The 18435-nt window shown below is 34.9% G+C and overlaps 1 protein-coding gene across 1 annotated transcript in view; it reads left to right on the forward strand.

The window, feature by feature from the left end:
• Nucleotides 1–1536: 1536 nt before the first annotated feature.
• LOC136040588 (uncharacterized) overlaps nt 1537–18435 on the forward strand; it is a 94431-nt gene continuing 77532 nt past the window's right edge. Inside the window, exons 1-2 of the mRNA XM_065724833.1 lie at nt 1537–1663; nt 17235–17301. The gene's annotated coding sequence lies outside the window, so the exon portion shown is untranslated. The remainder of the gene's footprint in view (nt 1664–17234; nt 17302–18435) is intronic.

Consider the following 18435-nt stretch of genomic DNA (forward strand, 5'->3'; position numbering starts at 1 on the left):
GGTGAATTACATTGGATTATGCTATTGATGGAGTAAAGAAAATATATAAATAATTTATTTTAGTATAAAGTTAGGACTCAAGGGAGGGGTATCTCGCGGTGTTTGCCTCCACCAAGCTTTAATTATATAGGGGTAGTGATATATCTTATGGATTGAAACATTTATTGTCTGTATTTTTTTCTTCTTCATCATCAAAACCACAGTTTTCCATAAAAGTAATACCATTATGAGCAGCGATGCTTTTAAATCTATATTCGCATAAGTAGGTAAAACAAAAACAAAAGCTTGATTAACGACAATGATTAGTAATGGTGGGAGGGGGATGAATTTAGAAGACAGTTCGCCTTTACTATATTAAATCTTTTTGAACCATTTTTTTTATATCTTGCCACGGCTAACGACTACTGCTTCGACAATCTAGGGGTATCCCGTTTCCAAAATGGTATACCATAGTGAGGCGTGATGGAGGTGGTTTTTTGGTAAGGCCTGGTGTGCTGGAAACTGGCTGTATGCTATAGCGGAACTTCAATGTGGTAAAAGGGGTGCCTTTATGGTGAAGGGATGTAGACAGTGAGCTATTATCAAGGAAGACTTGATTCCTGGTTGTACAAACATAATTAGCATTCGTTTTCGCTATTGGACTGAAGATCATTTTGTTGAAATATGTGGTAATGGTAATAAATTCAGTGTGGTAAAAGGGGTGCCTTTATGGTGAAGGGATGTAGACAGTGAGCTATTATCAAGGAAGACTTGATTCCTGGTTGTACAAACATAATTAGCATTCGTTTTCGCTATTGGACTGAAGATCATTTTGTTGAAATATGTGGTAATGGTAATAAATTCAGTGTGGTAAAAGGGGTGCCTTTATGGTGAAGGGATGTAGACAGTGAGCTATTATCAAGGAAGACTTGATTCCTGGTTGTACAAACATAATTAGCATTTGTTTTAAGTTCTGTTTTGTCGAAATATAACTTTGTTCGCGAAGCTTTGCTATAAACTGACGTTTTCTATCCATTTCGTAGCAAATTCAAAATGTAGATAGTTATAAATGTTGCAGATTCGATAATGCAGCAGATCAATAATATTCGTCAAAATTATACAATGTGCTATTGGACTGAAGATCATTAGACAGTCATTTGGGTTTAATTATTCAAGGGCATGCAGTAATTATTACAGGCATACACTCTCCCGCAATATGGTGAATTTTTTCCTCAAACAAATTATTTTGCAATCCAAAATTTAATGATTATGACAAATCAGAAACCGAACAGAAATAAAATAATAAAATACTAGTTTTTCATATGAAAATAGAGGGTGATGATAAATCCCTAAAATTCTTCAGGATTCTATGAATACAGGGAAATGTAATAAGTCAGTTTATTAGGTAGTTTTGTCGGTATACGTTGAATAAACTGTGAAGCAGTAATGATTGTTCGTTACAATCTTCAACTTTACTCTCGACTTCCGTCTGAAAAACTTTTTAAATCAATTGATGACAAGACCCTTCTCATTACACTAGTTGAAATGTTTGTTGATTCAATGCATCCAGTGGAAACGAAGGCGTCTACTGGAAGCGCATGACCTATCTTCAGATCGATATTTTAATGGGAACCATTTTCCCATCTTAGGGAATTCTCCTTTACCAATTCCTCCTACTCTTACGGTATTCTATTAGCTTTTGGTCTTTGCTTATTTTTCGTTTGTTTAGCTGCATTTACTCTTTCAATTGCTTCTAACTCTGAGAGGATTTGTTGTGTATGAATTTATGTCTTAAAAGGTGAGCAATTTTATGTCATGTTGTTGGTGTGACCTGCAGCTTTAGGATACTTCATTTTCTGACTCTTAATATATCCTGAATACTAAAGCCGATTGAAGGTAAGAATATAGCCTAATAAATAAAGACATATTTGATTCCCTTAGGAAATTCCATATCTCTAACCATTTGCACTATTTCGATTGGGGTACAAGAGAGGTCCACGTCCGGGGGTATGGGAGACCATTCGGGGGACAGAGGGTTTCTGAGGGCCTCACCCAGAAAATTTGTGAAAAATACAAGCCTAAATGTGTTTTAAGCTATCTAAAAACTTATTACGGGAAATTATTTTATAATGGATATTCAACACCAAACGGTTAAAAAGTAAACATGGTGTGGGCCTGCGCGTCTTCAATACCATATTTTTCTTCAAGCGGTAACAAAGAAAAGTTAAGGCACTTCTTATAGCTATGTTATAGCTATAAGCTTCTATTATAGCTTCTATTTTATAGCGCTTGTGCATATAGAAGCTAGGTAGAACTGGTTTTCATTGAGTTTGTGATCTGTATTGAATGAAATTTATTAAATAATGATAATATAATGCTTTAGAAAAAAAAATGTGCTATATAATTGCACACTAGGTGGGGGGGGGGGTGAAGTATCGCGAGTCTACAGGCACAATATGTTAGGTACAATTATTCTGCATACTATGGAGTAAGAACTGTTTTCTAACTTCAAGCTGTCCAAATACTTTGCTCCATTCCAATATGCAAATATATAGCCCAAATTGTATATTTCCCACCTATTCTGTCACTATTCTTTGTCTTGTCCCACTCTAAGCTGAAAGAAACTAACGAAGAAACCGGTTCGGTTTCGAGCTTTTACAGCGTAAACTTGAGTGTTTGCCGTATAATACATAAGTACCATTCTGAATACTAAAGCCAAGTGAAGGAAATACTATAGTCTTATAAATTAAGATATTTTTGAATTCCTTTAGCAACCCCATGACTATAGCCATGGGGCGTCATTTCGACAGGGGTGGTGGCAAGAGAGGGTCCACGCCCAGGGGGTGTGGGAGACTATTCAGTGGAAAGTGGGGGGGGGTATCACCCGGAAAATTTGTGAAAAATACCAACCTATTGAACATCAAACGGTTAAAAAGTAAACATGGTGTGGGCCTGGCAAGGTCTTCAATGCTACATCTTTCTTTAAGTGGTAACAAAAAGAAGTTTCTATTTAGCAAAGATGCTACTCGGTTAATTTCAAGAAATTGTCATAATACGTAATAAACAGCCAGCATATATATCAAACAAACATTAAATTAATTCGGCAGTCCCTCTTCCACTCTCGTTCGGTTGCGGAGGGTCAGTGGTATGTTCTCAGCGCTTGGCGTGTATGCCATGTATCTATTTTTATACACCTGCCTCACCCATATCATACTACAAACACAACTAGTGCTGTCGTATCGTTAGCCATATCGACGTTAAATTCAATAAAAAGATAATTTAAAATGTTTTTCTTAACCTAGTTCAGTTTTATGTCTCGACCAAAAAATGGACCTGCCAACACATACACCAGTTTCTCACTAATTATCGTTTAAAGTTTTACTTAATAAATTATGATTTTTCCAAATTATTGGGGGGACAATTGTACCTCTACTGCTTCTCCCTTTCTTTGAACTTGTACCATTTCAAATGTAAAATATTTTGGTTTAGCAGCAAAATGCTTCAAATGTAAAAATTTATTACCACTTTAAGATTTATAAACCACTATTGTTTAGGAAAGAAAGCCCTTTCCTTTAAAAACAATTCTTAGTTTTTATGGGTAAAAGACAACGTTTTCCTCTTTGTTTCTGTTTTAAAGGACCAACAATTTTGTTCTTGGGTTTGTAAAAAAAATTAAATAAAAAAAACGAGTTTTTTTAACTGAAAGTAAGGAGCGACATTAAAACTTAAAACGCACAGAAATTACTTCGTATATGAAAGAGGCTGCTTCCTCATCAACGCCCCGCTCTTTACGCTAAAGTTTGACTCTTTCTCTCAATTCTTCTTTTTAAAACAGTAACAGTTTTCTGAACGTTTTTGAATCAATGCATGTTTTGATTTTGGCTTTCCGCAGAGGAATAATCAAAACGGAATTTTGCATATTTTTTTTGGGGGGGGGGGGGCTAAATGGCTTTCTCATAATTTTGATCGAATGATTTTGAGAAAAAAAGAGCGGGGGCGAAGCCTAGTTGCCCTCCGATTTTTTGGTTTAATTAAAAAGGCAACTAGAACTTTTAATTTTTTACGAATCTTTTTATTGGTAAAAGATTTACGTAACTTATAAATTAGCTTACGTAAAGAAATTTTGTATTCTCATGTTTTTATTACATATACGAGGGGATTCGCCCCATCGTCAGTACCTCGCTCTTTACACTAAAGCTTAAATTTGTATCCCAATTCATTAAGAATGACCCCTGAATCACAAAAGCCGTAGAATAAATAGTTGAAATTACTAAAAATACTTTAGCGTAAAGAGCTAGGTATCATAAGGAGGTGAGCCCCTTATATGGGTAATAATTTCTGTTTGTTTTAAGTTTTATTGCTGTTCCTTACTTCCAGGTGAAAAAGCTTTTTCACATTTATTTTTTAATTTTTTTTTTTAAATAATGCTAGTAAATCCTGCTCTCCCTTCATGGAAGTTTTCTTCTCCCATGACAAATTCTCGATGGAAAGTTCCCCCAGCATATCCCCCTCTTCTCAACCCCTCCCCCAACCAAAAAAATCCTCCTGAAAACGCCTGTATACTTCCCAATAACCATTACTATATGTAAGCACAGGTCAAAGTTTGTAACTTGTTGCCCCTCCCACGGGGACTGTGGGGGAGTAAGTCGTCCCCAAAGACATAGTTATAAGGTTTTTCGACTACGCTGAATAAAATGGCTATCTCAGAATTTTGATCCGTTGACTTTGGGAAAATAATTAGCGTGGGAGGGGGCCTAGGTGCCCTCCAATTTTTTTGGTCACTTAAAAAGGGCACTAGAACTTTTCATTTCCGTTAGAATGATTCCTTTTGCAACATTCTAGGACAACTGGGTCGATACGATCACCCCTGGGAAAAAAAAAACAAAAAAACAAATAAACACTCATCCGTGATCTGCCTTCTGGCAAAAAATGCAAAATTCCACATTTTTGTAGATAGGACCTTGAAACTTCTACAATAGGGTTCTCTGATACGCTGAATCTAATGGTGTGATTTTCGTTAAGATTCTATGACTTTTAGGGGATGTTTCCCCCTATTTTCTAAAATAACGCAAATTTTCTCAGGCTCGTAACTTTTGATGAGTAAGACTAAACATGATGAAACTTATATATTTAAAACCAGCCTTAAAATGCGATTCTTTTGATATAGCTATTGGTATCAAAATTCCATTTTTTAGAGTTTTGGTTACTATTGAGCCGGGTCGCTCCTTACTACAGTTCGTTACCACGAACTGTTTGAAAAGTATATATTCGCTAACACTAAAGAGAAAACGAGTTTAAAAATAGATTATGTTGAAAAAGAAAGAAAAAAAGTATTAGCCTTGAAAAAAGAAAAAAAAAGAAAGGAAAATAATTCCAATACAGGGGAGGGACAATGTAAGAAATATCTAAGGAGATAGCAAATTGACGAAGAGTAACTTAATCATTGCATGTTTCGTAGGCTTAAGTGTTTACGTTCCCTGTGCAGTTTTGGTATGCCATTTTTCTCTTCTGTTACGGTTTTGTTGTCTCAACGAAAGACCAAAATTTTGGTCTCATTCCGTAGCTAAGATTCAGTACTATTCATCTACTGGATTAAATTTTTTAAATTTTAGTGTACACGGTTTCTTAGATTAGATTTACTTTGAAAATTGGTTGAAAATCGTTGAAAAAGTTAAAATTTTTGTATTTTTAAGAGGCTTAGATCCTTCTCTGAGAAAAATTCTAAAGCCAAATCATAATTGTGGCTCGGTGAATGGGTAGATTTGAAACTAATGAACCGATGGCTTAAATATCTCGTCCTTTTGGTACAAGCTACAGTTGCAGGCCTGTCGCCAAATCACTTGTTTCAGAGGGGGAGCATATACTTTAAGCCAAGATTAAAAAAAAGACTTGAAACCTTAATTTAGTATAATCTTGAGATAAGAAAATAGATAATTTAGGAGCCGCTTTTGGAAGTATTGGGGCGTGTAAGGAAAAAAATGGACCTTTTTTTTTATTTGGTTTTGAACGGAAGTGGTGAACTCTAAATTTCAGTTCGAGAGACTCTCACTCTTTCACTTCGAGTCCCACCCCTTCCATTCAGTTCCACTTCAAAAGACTTACACTTCGAAATGATTTCCTTTTTCACTTTTTTCAACATTAATCGTTGTCACGGGTAAAAATATTGCATTTAGTCTCTGAAATAGGGAATGTATCCCCAGGATAGGCTATACATTAAAATCATCGCAACAAATGTAAATATGTGAAGGTCATTTAAGGTAAATCGGTATATTTTTGACTTTGCTGCTTGAAAAATTTGTATTTGACTAAGCATAACCTGATTTAGCTGTTAAAAAGTGACCATAAAGTGTCTGAAAGATGATCCCCAAATGTTTAATGAAATTTTCGAGGCAGAGGGAAGGGCCCTTTTTTGGAAAGAACCAGTATTTTCCAAATATTGTGCAATTTCGTACTTTTGAAAGTTTGGGTCCTCCAGGGCGGAGGGAATAAATCCGGTCTCTCCGCTTTTGGATACCCTTGATATCTGTAGAGGTCACTTATTTTACACGATAAGTATTTCAGTGTAGATCTTGTGGTTTGCCTCTAGGGTTGGATGCAAATCAATGATAAGATATTGTTACTTTTTAGGATCAATACATGTATTAAAAAACGAAGCAGATGAATTGAGTCGGTCATTATTTGAACATTCTATCCCCTAAAGTCTGAAAGTCTGTATCCAACTATTTAGTTTTGGACGGAGGTCATTGGCGTGACTCAGTAAGCTCAGCCTGAGTCGACAGCTCTAAATGGTTACCCGGAGGCATCTGGGGAAGGTAAACAGGAAGGATGTGTGAAAGTACAGAATGGTGGGCCCCCAACCCCCCTTTGCCCTTCCTGGCTGAAGGGTCAAGAAACGGAGATCAGCACCGCCGGTAGGGGTTGTAAAGTTTAATGCCGTATAATTTACCTTACCTTATTTACCTTTGTCTGACTCCCTGTGGACTTGTAGAAGTTCTTTGACTTTCTTTTGAGGCTTCACTGTATTACGGGCCTCTTTTTCTGTTTTCAACTTATGATAGTCTTCGATACTCTCGTGAATTTTATAATAATCATGAATATTTTTAGGATCGAAGGTTATTCAGTAACATCAGATTTATCTCTCTTAGCACAGGAAACATTTTTTCAAGTAGATTAATCAAAACAATTCGTGGGAACGAACTGCAGTAAGGAGCGACCCGGCTCAATAGTAAACGAAACTCTAAAAAATGGAATTTTGATACTAATAGACACATCAAAAGAATCAGATTTTTATGCTGATTTTAAATATATGAGTTTCATTAGTCTTACTCATCAAAATTTACGAGCCTGAGAAAATTTGCCTTGTTTTGGAAAATAGGGAGAAACACCCCCTAAAAGTTATAGGATCTTAACGAAAATCACACCATCGCATTCAGCGTATTAGCGAACCCTACTGTAGTAGTTTCAAGTTCCTATCTACAAAAATGTGGAACTTAGTTTTGTTTTGCCAGAAGACCGATCGCGGGTGCGTGTTTATTTGTTTTTTTGTTTTTTTTTTTTCCCAGGGGTGATCGTATTGAATAAGTGGTCCTAGAATGTCGCGGAAGAGCTCATTCTAAAGGAAATTAAAAGTTCTATTGCCCTTTTTAAGTGACCAAAAAAATTGGAGGGCACCTAGGCCCCCTCCCACGGTCATTTTTTCTCTAAGTCAACGGATAAAAATTTTGAGACAACCACTTTGTTCATCATAGTCGAAAAACATAATAACTATGTCTTTGGGGCTGACTTACTCCCCCACATTCCCCGGGGGAGGGGCTACCAGTTACAAACTTTGACCAGCGTTTACATACAGTAATGGTTATTTGGAAGCGTTCAGACGTTTTCAGTTGTTTTTTTTTATTGGGGAGGGGGGTTGAGGGGAGGGGGCTACGTAGGATGATCTTCCCTTGGAGGAATTTGTCAGGGCACAGAATTTTCTAGCACTATTTAAAAAAAAAAGAAAAAATAAATATGAATAAGTTTTTTCCACTGAAAGTAAGGGCCAGCATTAAAACTTTAAAAGAACAGAGATTATTAGGGATATTAAGGGTTCATCTCTTCCTAAATTACATAAAAAAAACTAGTTTTTTTTTAACTGAAAGTAAGGAGCGACATTAAAACTTAAAACGAACAGAAATTACTCCGTATATGAAATGGGTTGTCCCCTCCGCAATCCCTCGCTCTTTACGCTAAAGCTTTTAATTGTTTTAAACAGCAGAATTGTGGCAAAGAGTCAAACTTTAGCGTAAAGAGCGAGGGATTGCGGAGGGGACAACCCATTTCATATACGGAGTAATTTCTGTCCGTTTTAAGTTTTAATGTCGCTACTTTCAGTTAAAAAAAAACTAGTTTTTTTATGTAATTTAGGAAGAGATGAACCCTTAATATCCCTAATAATCTCTGTTCTTTTAAAGTTTTAATGCTGGCCCTTACTTTCAGTTAAAAAAACTAGTTTTTTTTGTGTAATTTCTGAATGTTTTTGAATTAATGCATGTTTGATTTTGGCTCTCCACACATAAATTATTAAAATGAAATTTGCATATTAATTCCTTTTTTGGCTAAATGACTTTCTCTTAGTTTGGATCAGACGATTTTGAGAAATAAGGGATGGGGAAGGAGGCCTAGTTGTCATGCAATTTTTCGGTTACATAAAAAGGCAACTATAAATTTTAATTTTTAACGAATTTTTTTATTAGTAAAAAATATAAGTAACTTAAGAATTAACTTACGTAACAAACTTTTATATTCTTTAATTTTTATTATGTATATGAGGGGGTTTGTACCCTCGTTAATACCTCGTTCTTTACACTAAATCGTAAGTTTTGTCCCAAATCTTTAAGAATGACCCCTGAATCAGAAAGGCCGTAGAATAAATAGTTGAAATTACTAAAAATACTATAGCATAAAGAGCGAAGTACTCCTCCTAAATACCTCGCTCTTTATGCTAAAGTATTTTTAGAACCCCTCATATGCGTAATAATCTCTGTTCGTTTTAAGTTTCAATGCTACTCTTTACTTTCAATTGAAAAAAAACTTTTCCATGTTTATTTTTTCATTGTTTTTTTATAGTAATTTTAGAAAATCCTGCGCCTTTTTCATTGAATTTCTGTTTCCCCATGACATATCTCTCCAAGGAAAGATCCTCCCACATAGCCCCTCCCCTCAACCCCACCCCCAAAACCAAAAAAAAATTCCCTGAAAACGACTGTACACTTCCCAATAACCATTATTATATGTAAACACTGGTCGAAGTTTGTAACTTGCAGCTCCTCCCCCAGGGACTGTGGGTGAGTAAGTCATTCCCAAAGACATAGTTATTATGATTTTTGACTATGCGGAACAAAATGGCTATCTCAAAATTTTGATCTGTTGACTTTGGAGAAAAAATGAGCGTGGGAGGGGGCCTAGGTGCCCTCCAATTTTTTTGGTCACTTAAAAAGGGCACTAGAACTTTTCATGTCCGTTAGAATGAGCCCTCTTGCGACATTCTAGGACCACTTGGTCGATACGATGACCCCTGGGGAAAAGAAAAAAACAACAACAAACAAACAAACAAATAAACACGCACCCGTGATTTGTCTTCTGGCAAAAAATACGAAATTCCACATTTTTGTAGATAGAAGCTTGAAAATTATGCTATAGGGTTCTCTGATACGCCGAATGCGATGGTGTGATTTTCGTTAAGATTCTGCGACTTTTAAGGAGTGTTTTCCCCTATTTTCTAAAATAAAGCAAATTTTTCTCGTAACTTTTGATGACAAAGACTAAATTTGATGAAACTTATATATTTAAAATCAACATGAAAATCTGATTCTTTTGATGTATATTTTAGCATCAAAATTCCATTTTTTAGAGTTTCGTTTACTATTGAGCCGGGTCGCTCCTTACTACAGTTCGTTACCACGAACTGTTTGATACCTCACTCTTTACGCTAAAATATTTTTAGTAATTACAACTATTTATTCTTCAGGCTTCGTGATTCAGGGATCAATCTTAATGAATTGGGACAAAATTAAAGCTTTAGTGTAAAGAGTGAGGTATTAACGAGGGGGCAAACCCCCTCATATACATAATAAAAATATACGAATATAGAAGTTCGTTGCGTAAGCTACGTATATTTTTTACTAATAAAAACGTTCGTAAAAAATTAAAAATTCTAGTTGCCTTTTTAAGTAACCGAAAAATTGAAGGTCAACTAGGCCTCCTCCCCCACCCTTTTTCTCAAAATCGTCTGATCAAAACTAAGAGAAAGCCATATAGCAAAAAAAATTAATATGCAAATTTCGTTTTAATTATTCATTTGCAGAGAGTCAAAATCAAACATACATTAATTCGAAAACATTCCGAAATTAAATATAAAAAAAAAACAAGTTTTTCAACTGAAATTAAGGAGCGACATTATAACTTAAAACGAACAGAAATTACTCCGTCTATGAAAGAGGCTGTTTCCTCGTCAACCTCCCGCTCTTTACGCTAAAGTTATTTACTGCTTTATAAAGTAGAATTGAGAGAAAGAGTCAAACTTTAGCGTAAAGAGTGGGACGTTGAGGAGGGAACAGCCCCTTTCATACACGGAGTAATTTCTGTTCGTTTTAAGTTTTAATGTCGCTCCTTACTTTCAGTTAAAAAACTGCTTTTTTTATTTAATATAGAATAGAGTTTGTCAAATTGACAAGCCTAAGTCTCCAAAATATCTTGTGTACATTTCTCATGTAACTGTGTTTTTATGTCACTAGTGCTATCATTTTAATTGGGACTTTAATTGGGGTTTAGGGTTGTCCAACCAGAGTGCCTTCCTATAAACGGGGCGCGAATGTAAACGGGGAGAATACAAAAGCAAAAATTAAGGCAATTTACAAATTGCTTCCATGTGAAATAGTTCGTGGTAACGAACTCTAAGGAGTGACCCGGCTCAATAGTAACCGAATCTCTAAAAAACAAATTTTGATACCAATAGATACATCAAAATAATCTTATTTGATGCTGATTTAAATATATGAGTTTTATCAAGTTTAGTCCTACTTATCAAAAGCTACGAGCCTATGAAAATTTGCCTCATTTTTGCAAAAAGGAAGAAATACCGTCTAAAAGTCAGAAAATCTTAATGAAAATCACACCGTCAGATTCAGCGTATTAGAGAACCCTACTTTAGAGGTTTCAAGCTCCTATCTGCAATTAAATAAAAAAAAAAATTTTAACTGAAAGTAAGGAGCGACATTAAAATTTAAAACGAACAGAAATTACTTCGTATAAGAAAAATGCTGCTTCCTCATCAACGCCCCGCTCTTTACGCTAAGGTTTGACTCTTTCTCTCAATTATACTTTTTAAAACAGTAAAAAACTTTAGCGTAAAGAGTGGGACGTTGATGAGGAAGCAGCCCCTTTCATATACGAAGTAATTTCTATTCGTTTTAAATTTTGATGTCGCTACTTACTTTCAGTTAAAAAAACATGTTTTTTTTAAATTTAATTTCTGAACATTTTTGAATCAATGCATGTTTTGGTTTTGGCTCTCCGAAGAGGAATAATTAAAACGAAATTTGCATATTTTTTTTTGTTTCGGCTAAATGGCTTTCTCATAGTCTTGATCGAATGATTTTGAGGAAAAAAGGAGTGGGGGAGGAAGCATAGTTTCCCTCCTATTTTTTTGTTACTTAAAAAGGCAACTAGAGTTTTTAATTTTTTACGAATGTTTTTATTAGTAAAATATATATGTAACTTATAAATTAGCTTACGTAACGAACTTTTGTATCCTAATGTTTTTATTACAATTATGAGGAGGGTCACCCCCTCGTCAGTACCTCGTTCTTTACACTAAAGCTTAAATTTTGTCCCAATTCATTAAGAATGACTCCTGAATCACTAAAGCCGTAGAATAAATAGTTGAGGAGTATTAGGAGGAGGTGAGCCCCTCATATGTGTAATAATTTCTGTTCGTTTTAAGTTTTAATGCTGCTCCTTACTTCCAGTTGAAAAAACTTTTTCATATTTATTTTTTCATTGTTTTTTTTTAAATAATGGTACAACCCAGTGGTCCTAGAATGTTGCGAGAGGGCTCATTTGAACGGAATTTAAAGGTTCCAGCGCCATTTTTAAGTGACCGAAAAATTGGAGGACGACTAGGCCCCCTCCGACGCTCATTTTTTCCCAGAGTCACCGGATAAAAATTTTGCGATAACCATTTTGTTCAGCATAGTCGAAAAATCTAATAACTATGTCTTTGAAGACGACACAATCCCCCAGAGTCCTTGAAGGAAGGACTGCAAGTTGTAAACTTTGCCCATTATTTACATATAGTATTGGTTGTTTGGAAGTATAAAAACGTCTTTTTTTAAGGGGGGGTTCTGATTGGGAGGGGAGGTCTGGGAGAAGGCTACATGGAAGGTTCTTTCCATGGAGGAATTTTTCATGGGGGAAGAGAATTTTCCATGCACGGGGCGCCGGATTCCCCAGCACTATTTGAAAAACGATCAGAAATTAAATAAAAAAAACAAGTATTTTTAACTGAAAGTTAGGAGCAACATTATAACTCTAAACCAACAAAAATTATTACGTATACGAGGGGTTTGCCCCGTCGTCAATACCTCGCTCTTAACGCTAATTTTTTTTAGTACTTTCAAAAGAGCTATTTATTCTAATTAAACTATCTTTGTGATTTAGGGGTCATTCTCAAAGAATTGTTTCAAAATTCAAACTTTAGCGTAAAGAGTGGACCTTAATTCGTCCGCTGTGGGATGGAAAAATTTTAATGGAAAATTTATAAATACTTCGAATAATGTACACGGCAATCTTGATAATTTGACGTATTGTTACTGACAAACTACAACAGTCTGAATTAAGTTTTGCATATTATGCCAGCTAATTTATTAAATGAAATCATTTTGGACGTATCCCATGTTTTGACTTAAAATTTGTTTAGATTAGCTGTAATTATATCTCGTGTGAAATTATTCATGGCTCATGAATTTAAATTATTTGCAAGGTAACTGTGGTTTTTTTTTCTTTGAAAAAGCCGGCTTGTCCAGACGCCAGTATAATCTGCTTGTTTTTAAATTGTTTGCCAGGCGTAAACGACCATTTGTTTACCATGTAAATGGTAAACGACCATTACATGGTATAAACAGCGATTATATATAATGAAATAGCACAGTGGAATAAAAATGTATTTAATTTGTAGCACATAGGAGTGTAAGAAAAAAACAGTGTAGGATAGCCGGGGAAAAATGAAAATACGGTAAACAACGATCTTTCACTATATATTTTTTTTTCATATCAAAAACAGCATCGGTCAGATTTTTGCCCAGTATTTGCCCTCTGTTTTGCAATGCGACAGGTGTTTGATTTCACTACTTCCAGACACTCCAAGTGAGTCTTTGGGGGTGCTCAAATACAAGTAGAAACACGGTTATAAATCCAGGCTGGGATTTTGTATCATAGGCAATAGCGCAATAGCGCTACCTAAGTAAAGAGCTAAGTGGATATAATGTATTATCATTTTCTTTCACCAAGGCACTTCGTATTGAAGGGGTGGTTCTAGAAACTTTGGAAGGGTCTCATTCGATTAATAATTGAAAGTTTCAATGCCATTTTAAGAGTCAAAATTAACTGGATGGCACCCCCCCTCCCCTTCCACGCACCCCCCCCCAAAGACATCAGATTAAAATTTTGAGATTGCTATCTTCTCCAACATAGTCCAAAGGACCAATGGATGTCTCTGAGGGATGGAAACCATCCCCCCAGCAACTATTGGAACGGGTGTAAGCTGTATAGTTCGTGACTTTTTGTGTCCAAAAACGGCAAGAACATTAAGGGTTAAGCTTTCAGGGAGTTATGAACTAAATCAGAAAACACTATCTTCGGTGGTTTGTCGAAAAGTCGTATCTCAGGAGTCACTTAGATTATTAAGTTGGAACTTTCAGGGCATGATGAGGGATATGTTTCACTGAACAAAAGAGAATATATGCATACTGTTACTGCTGCTCGTGTTGCTACTACTACTTATAAAACTACTACAGCTATTATGACTCAGTAAAGAACAAATTATGTTCTGTTCTTTAGAAGGTGTGGGGCGTTTCAACCCTACTCCTCCAAGTTTCTGCTAGTCTTGAGTTTGACTTGGATATTTATTTTAATTTCTATTCATTTTAGGTTTCATTTATTTATTGCTGGTGATTTATGGTAGTTTTACGCTTTAGAAATTTTTTGTCTTTGCTTCTCCTCCTTTTTGGTTAAATGTAGCTCTTTTATTTACTTTGAAAAGCTTCTTTTATGGAAAAATCTTTTTTAAAATTAATTACCTTGTATATTTGCATATTTTTCATAACAAAGTCCTCGCAATTGACGATATCCTTCATGTGAAAATATTGGCAAAATAACTCTGTAAATTATTTATATTTAACATTGAAACAATAAATTAAACTTATAAATTTTTTTAATATAAAAAAGGGTATGGCAGTTGCATAAACTTTGACCAGTGCTTACATATAGTAATGGTTATTGGGAAGTGTACAGGCGTTTTCAGGAGGATATTTTGGTTGGGGAAGGGGTTGAAAAGAGGGGGATATGCTTGGAGAGCTTCCCATCGAGGAATTAGTCACGGGGGAAGAAAATTTTCATGAAGGAAGCGTAGGATTTACTAGCATTACTTAAAAAAAAAACAATGAAAAAATAAATATGAAAAAGTTTTTTTTTCAGCTGGAAGTAAGGAGCAGCATTAAAACTTAAAACGAACAGAAATTATTACCCATATGAGGGGCTCACCTCCTCCTAATACCTCGCTCTTTACGCTAAAGTATTTTTAGTAATGTCAACTATTTGTTCTACGGCTTTTGTGATTCAGGGGTCATTCTTAATGAATTGGGACAAAATTATGTCTTTTACTAATAAAAAGATTCGTAAAAAATTAAAAGTTCTAGTTGCCTTTTTTAATTAACCAAAAAATTGGAGGGCAACTAGGGTTCCTCCTCCGCTCTTTTTTTTTTATCAAAATCATTCGATCAAAATTATGAGAAAGCCATTTAGCCGAAAAGTAAATATGCAAATTTTGTTTTAATTATTCCTCTGCGGAGAGCCAAAATCAAAACATGCATTGATTCAAAAACGTTCAAAATTAAATAAAAAAACAAGTTGTTTCAACTGAAAGTAAGGAGCGACATTAAAACTTAAAACGAACAGAAATTACTTCGTATATGAAAGGGGCTGCTTCCTCATCAACGCCCCGCTCTTTAAGCTAAAGTTTTTTGCTGTTTTAAAAAGAAGAGTTGAGAGAAAGAGTCAAACTTTAGCGTAAAGAGCGGGGCATTGATGAGGAAGCAGCCCCTTTCATATACGAAGTAATTTCTGTTCGTTTTAAGTTTTAATGTCGCTCCTTGCTTTCAGTTAAAAAAACTTGTTTTTTTTTATTTAATACAATACATGGGACTTCGACATTATGTATTAGATTGGTATAATTTAGGGTATATACTTGCATATTAGGGGTTGGGGTTAAGTAACATTGGGCTGGGTTAGGTTATGCTGGGTTTCAATAATATTTCCTGTAAAGTATTATTTTATCAATATGTTTTGTTATTTTACGTTAGGTTTAACCAACTTCACTTCCTGAGTGTGTACCACATAATAAACAGGTAACAATTGTTGTTTAGATACTTTCAGAAACAACAGTAACAACCATAGAAGAGATTATTCGGTGTGTACACGACAACAATTGTGATCCCTAATTCACAGATATTACCTATCGAAGCAACTTTTTTTCTATGTGAACATATTGAGAGACAGGTTTTAAAGCTACTTACAGAGTCATCTATATTTTCATTAGAAAACAGCTGTGAGGTTGTAAATTAAAATGGTTTTATTGTAGTTCTTTACAGACAAGTTTTAAAGTAGTTCTTTTGCCAAAATAATTAGTTAGCTATTTTTGTAATGATTGATGATATAATATTAAAAAATATAGTATATGTTATTGATCAGGTACATGCGCAGTATTTGTTTTAATTCAAGGAAAAATAATTTCTGAGACCACAATGACTAATCATGACAAAACGTAAAATCGCGAAGAAGAGAGAAAACGAGGACAATAACAGCCAGTGAAACAAAATCATTTTATTTTAGTTTTGTATTTTGTTCTAAGATTTTTTTTTCATCAGTTTAATTCTGCACTGAGGACGGTCAAGCGAAAATCTTGACCGAAATATTTGCATTTTTTTTTCACTGTTAATGTTCTCATTTTCTCTCTTCTTCGCGATTTTCTGTTTTGTCAAGTTAAGGAGAAGCGGCTTAACTCCAATCAAGGCACAGAAATTTGCATTTACTAGTAGAAAATAATAATAATAATAATAGGTTATATGAAATATAATACAATCTCATTTGGAAAAGGGTGTAGTGGAAGGATTAGGGCACCCCTCTCCCCAATTGTGTACACACTGCTAAAATACTAGCATAGGAATAAACTTTTTAGATGGTATCCGACACACTAGAACTTGATATGTCACATACCATTTCTTTTAGTACTAAATTGGTCCAATGGCAAAGTGGATATTATAGCAAAGAAAAATCAGATAAAGGTTTATTAAAACACCGTTAAATAGCGGCTCTATACTGTCCCTTATCTTTCTATTTTAAATTGAAAATAGAATTTATTTTTCTTTTGCTAGATCTTGCAGACTTAATTTTGTTTCACTCTTGCCAGATAGCGACTCAAAAATTCAATATTCAGTTCGGAGGTTTGTCAAAACAATAACAAATTCAGGTAATATATGCAACTCCGGCCATATGTTTGACCAATGGGGTAGGGGGAGCAAATTTTTAAACGAAATAAATGTTATATTTGAATCTAGAATGAAATTCTGACTCAAAAGATATCTCTATTTCTTAGCTATCTTAATATTCAGTTAGTCGAAAGTTTGCTAAATTGGTTCAGTGGCAAAGTGGATATTATAGCAAAGAAAAATCCGATAAAGGCAAATGAAAATACCGGTAAATAGCGGCTCTATACTATCCCTTATCTTCCTCTTAAAAAAAAAAATCAGAATTTCTTTTTCTTTTGCTAGATTTTGCAGGCTACATTTCAATTCACTGTTGTCAGATAACAACTCGAAAATTTGGTATTCAGTTCGGGGTGGGACATACGTGGTTGAAATTCGAATTACATATAATCTTTGATGTTGAGGCCAAATCTACTATACTGTCTAATTGATTAAATCTGATTTTTTTTTTTCTTTTAGGAGAGTAAGGAAGACGAGTTGGCTGAAAGAATTTCATGTGATGAAGACAGCAGCAGGAGTGTCAGAGGTAAGCATGTCAATGCTGTCGCCTTAATTTAAAAACTCTACCATCGCAGATAGGGTAAATAGTTAAATAGTAATAGTTAATAAGTTAATAAGTTAAATAGTTACATTCTGAGCTCATATCCTTCTGTAGTTTCAAGAAAATGATTGAGATAGTTGAATGAAATTTTCAGTGGTTAGCTCAAATATCAATTTCTGGAAACCCTTAAAGTTTCATTAACGTTGTAATGCCGTCGCCTTAATTTAAAAACTTTGCCATCGCAGATAGGTTAAATAGTTGCTTTCTGAGCTCATGTTGTTCTGTAGATTCAAGAAAATGATTGAGGTAGATGAATGAAATTTTCGGTGGTTAGCTCAAATATCAATTTCTGGAAACCCTCAAAGTTTCATTAACGTTGCGGACCTATTTCTAAGGAAATATTAAAAAAAACGTTGTGTCAGAAAAACGATTTGTACCTTAGACAAGTAATTCCCTTTCCACAATACCATGGGAAAACTCACAACTCAATTACATTTGCTCTTTATTTGGGTGTTTTGTATTTGTAAGGGGTAATATTCTTAGTAGCTTAACGGGTATTGATCTAGAGTCAAACAACAAGTAGGTGGTCCCCAAATCGGGTAGTAAGAAACAGCTCGAAAGGATTTATGGAAAATTGGAGCTTCAAAGAAGGGAGCGAAGAGTGAAGTGATGAACTGGTTTGGGTTGAGGGGGAGTGTGTGAAGTGGTATTGGCCTCAGGTGACTGGGGGCTGTAATGCGTCGCTGGTAGTTCCAATTAAAAAAACAAGTTTTTTATATATATTCTTTATAGTTATTGTTATAGTTATTTACATATAGTTAGGCATAGTTATTGGGCCTTTCAACTATGTTGAGCAAAATGGCTATCTCAAAATTTTGTAAGGACGACTCTGGGGAAAAAGGGGTGTGGGAGGGGCGAGATTGCCCTCCAATGTTTTTGGTCACTTAAAAAGGGCATTAGAATTTTTAATTTCCGTTTGAATGAGCCCTCCTACAATGTTCTAGGACCATTGGGTTGATACGATCACCCCTGGAAAAAAAAAAAACAGACAAATAAACACTCATCCGTGATCTTTCTTCTGGCAAAAAATACAAAATTCCAAATTTTTGCTGATTGGTC

This window comes from Artemia franciscana, chromosome 21 (assembly GCF_032884065.1).
Source record: "Artemia franciscana chromosome 21, ASM3288406v1, whole genome shotgun sequence".
NCBI lineage: Eukaryota > Metazoa > Arthropoda > Branchiopoda > Anostraca > Artemiidae > Artemia > Artemia franciscana.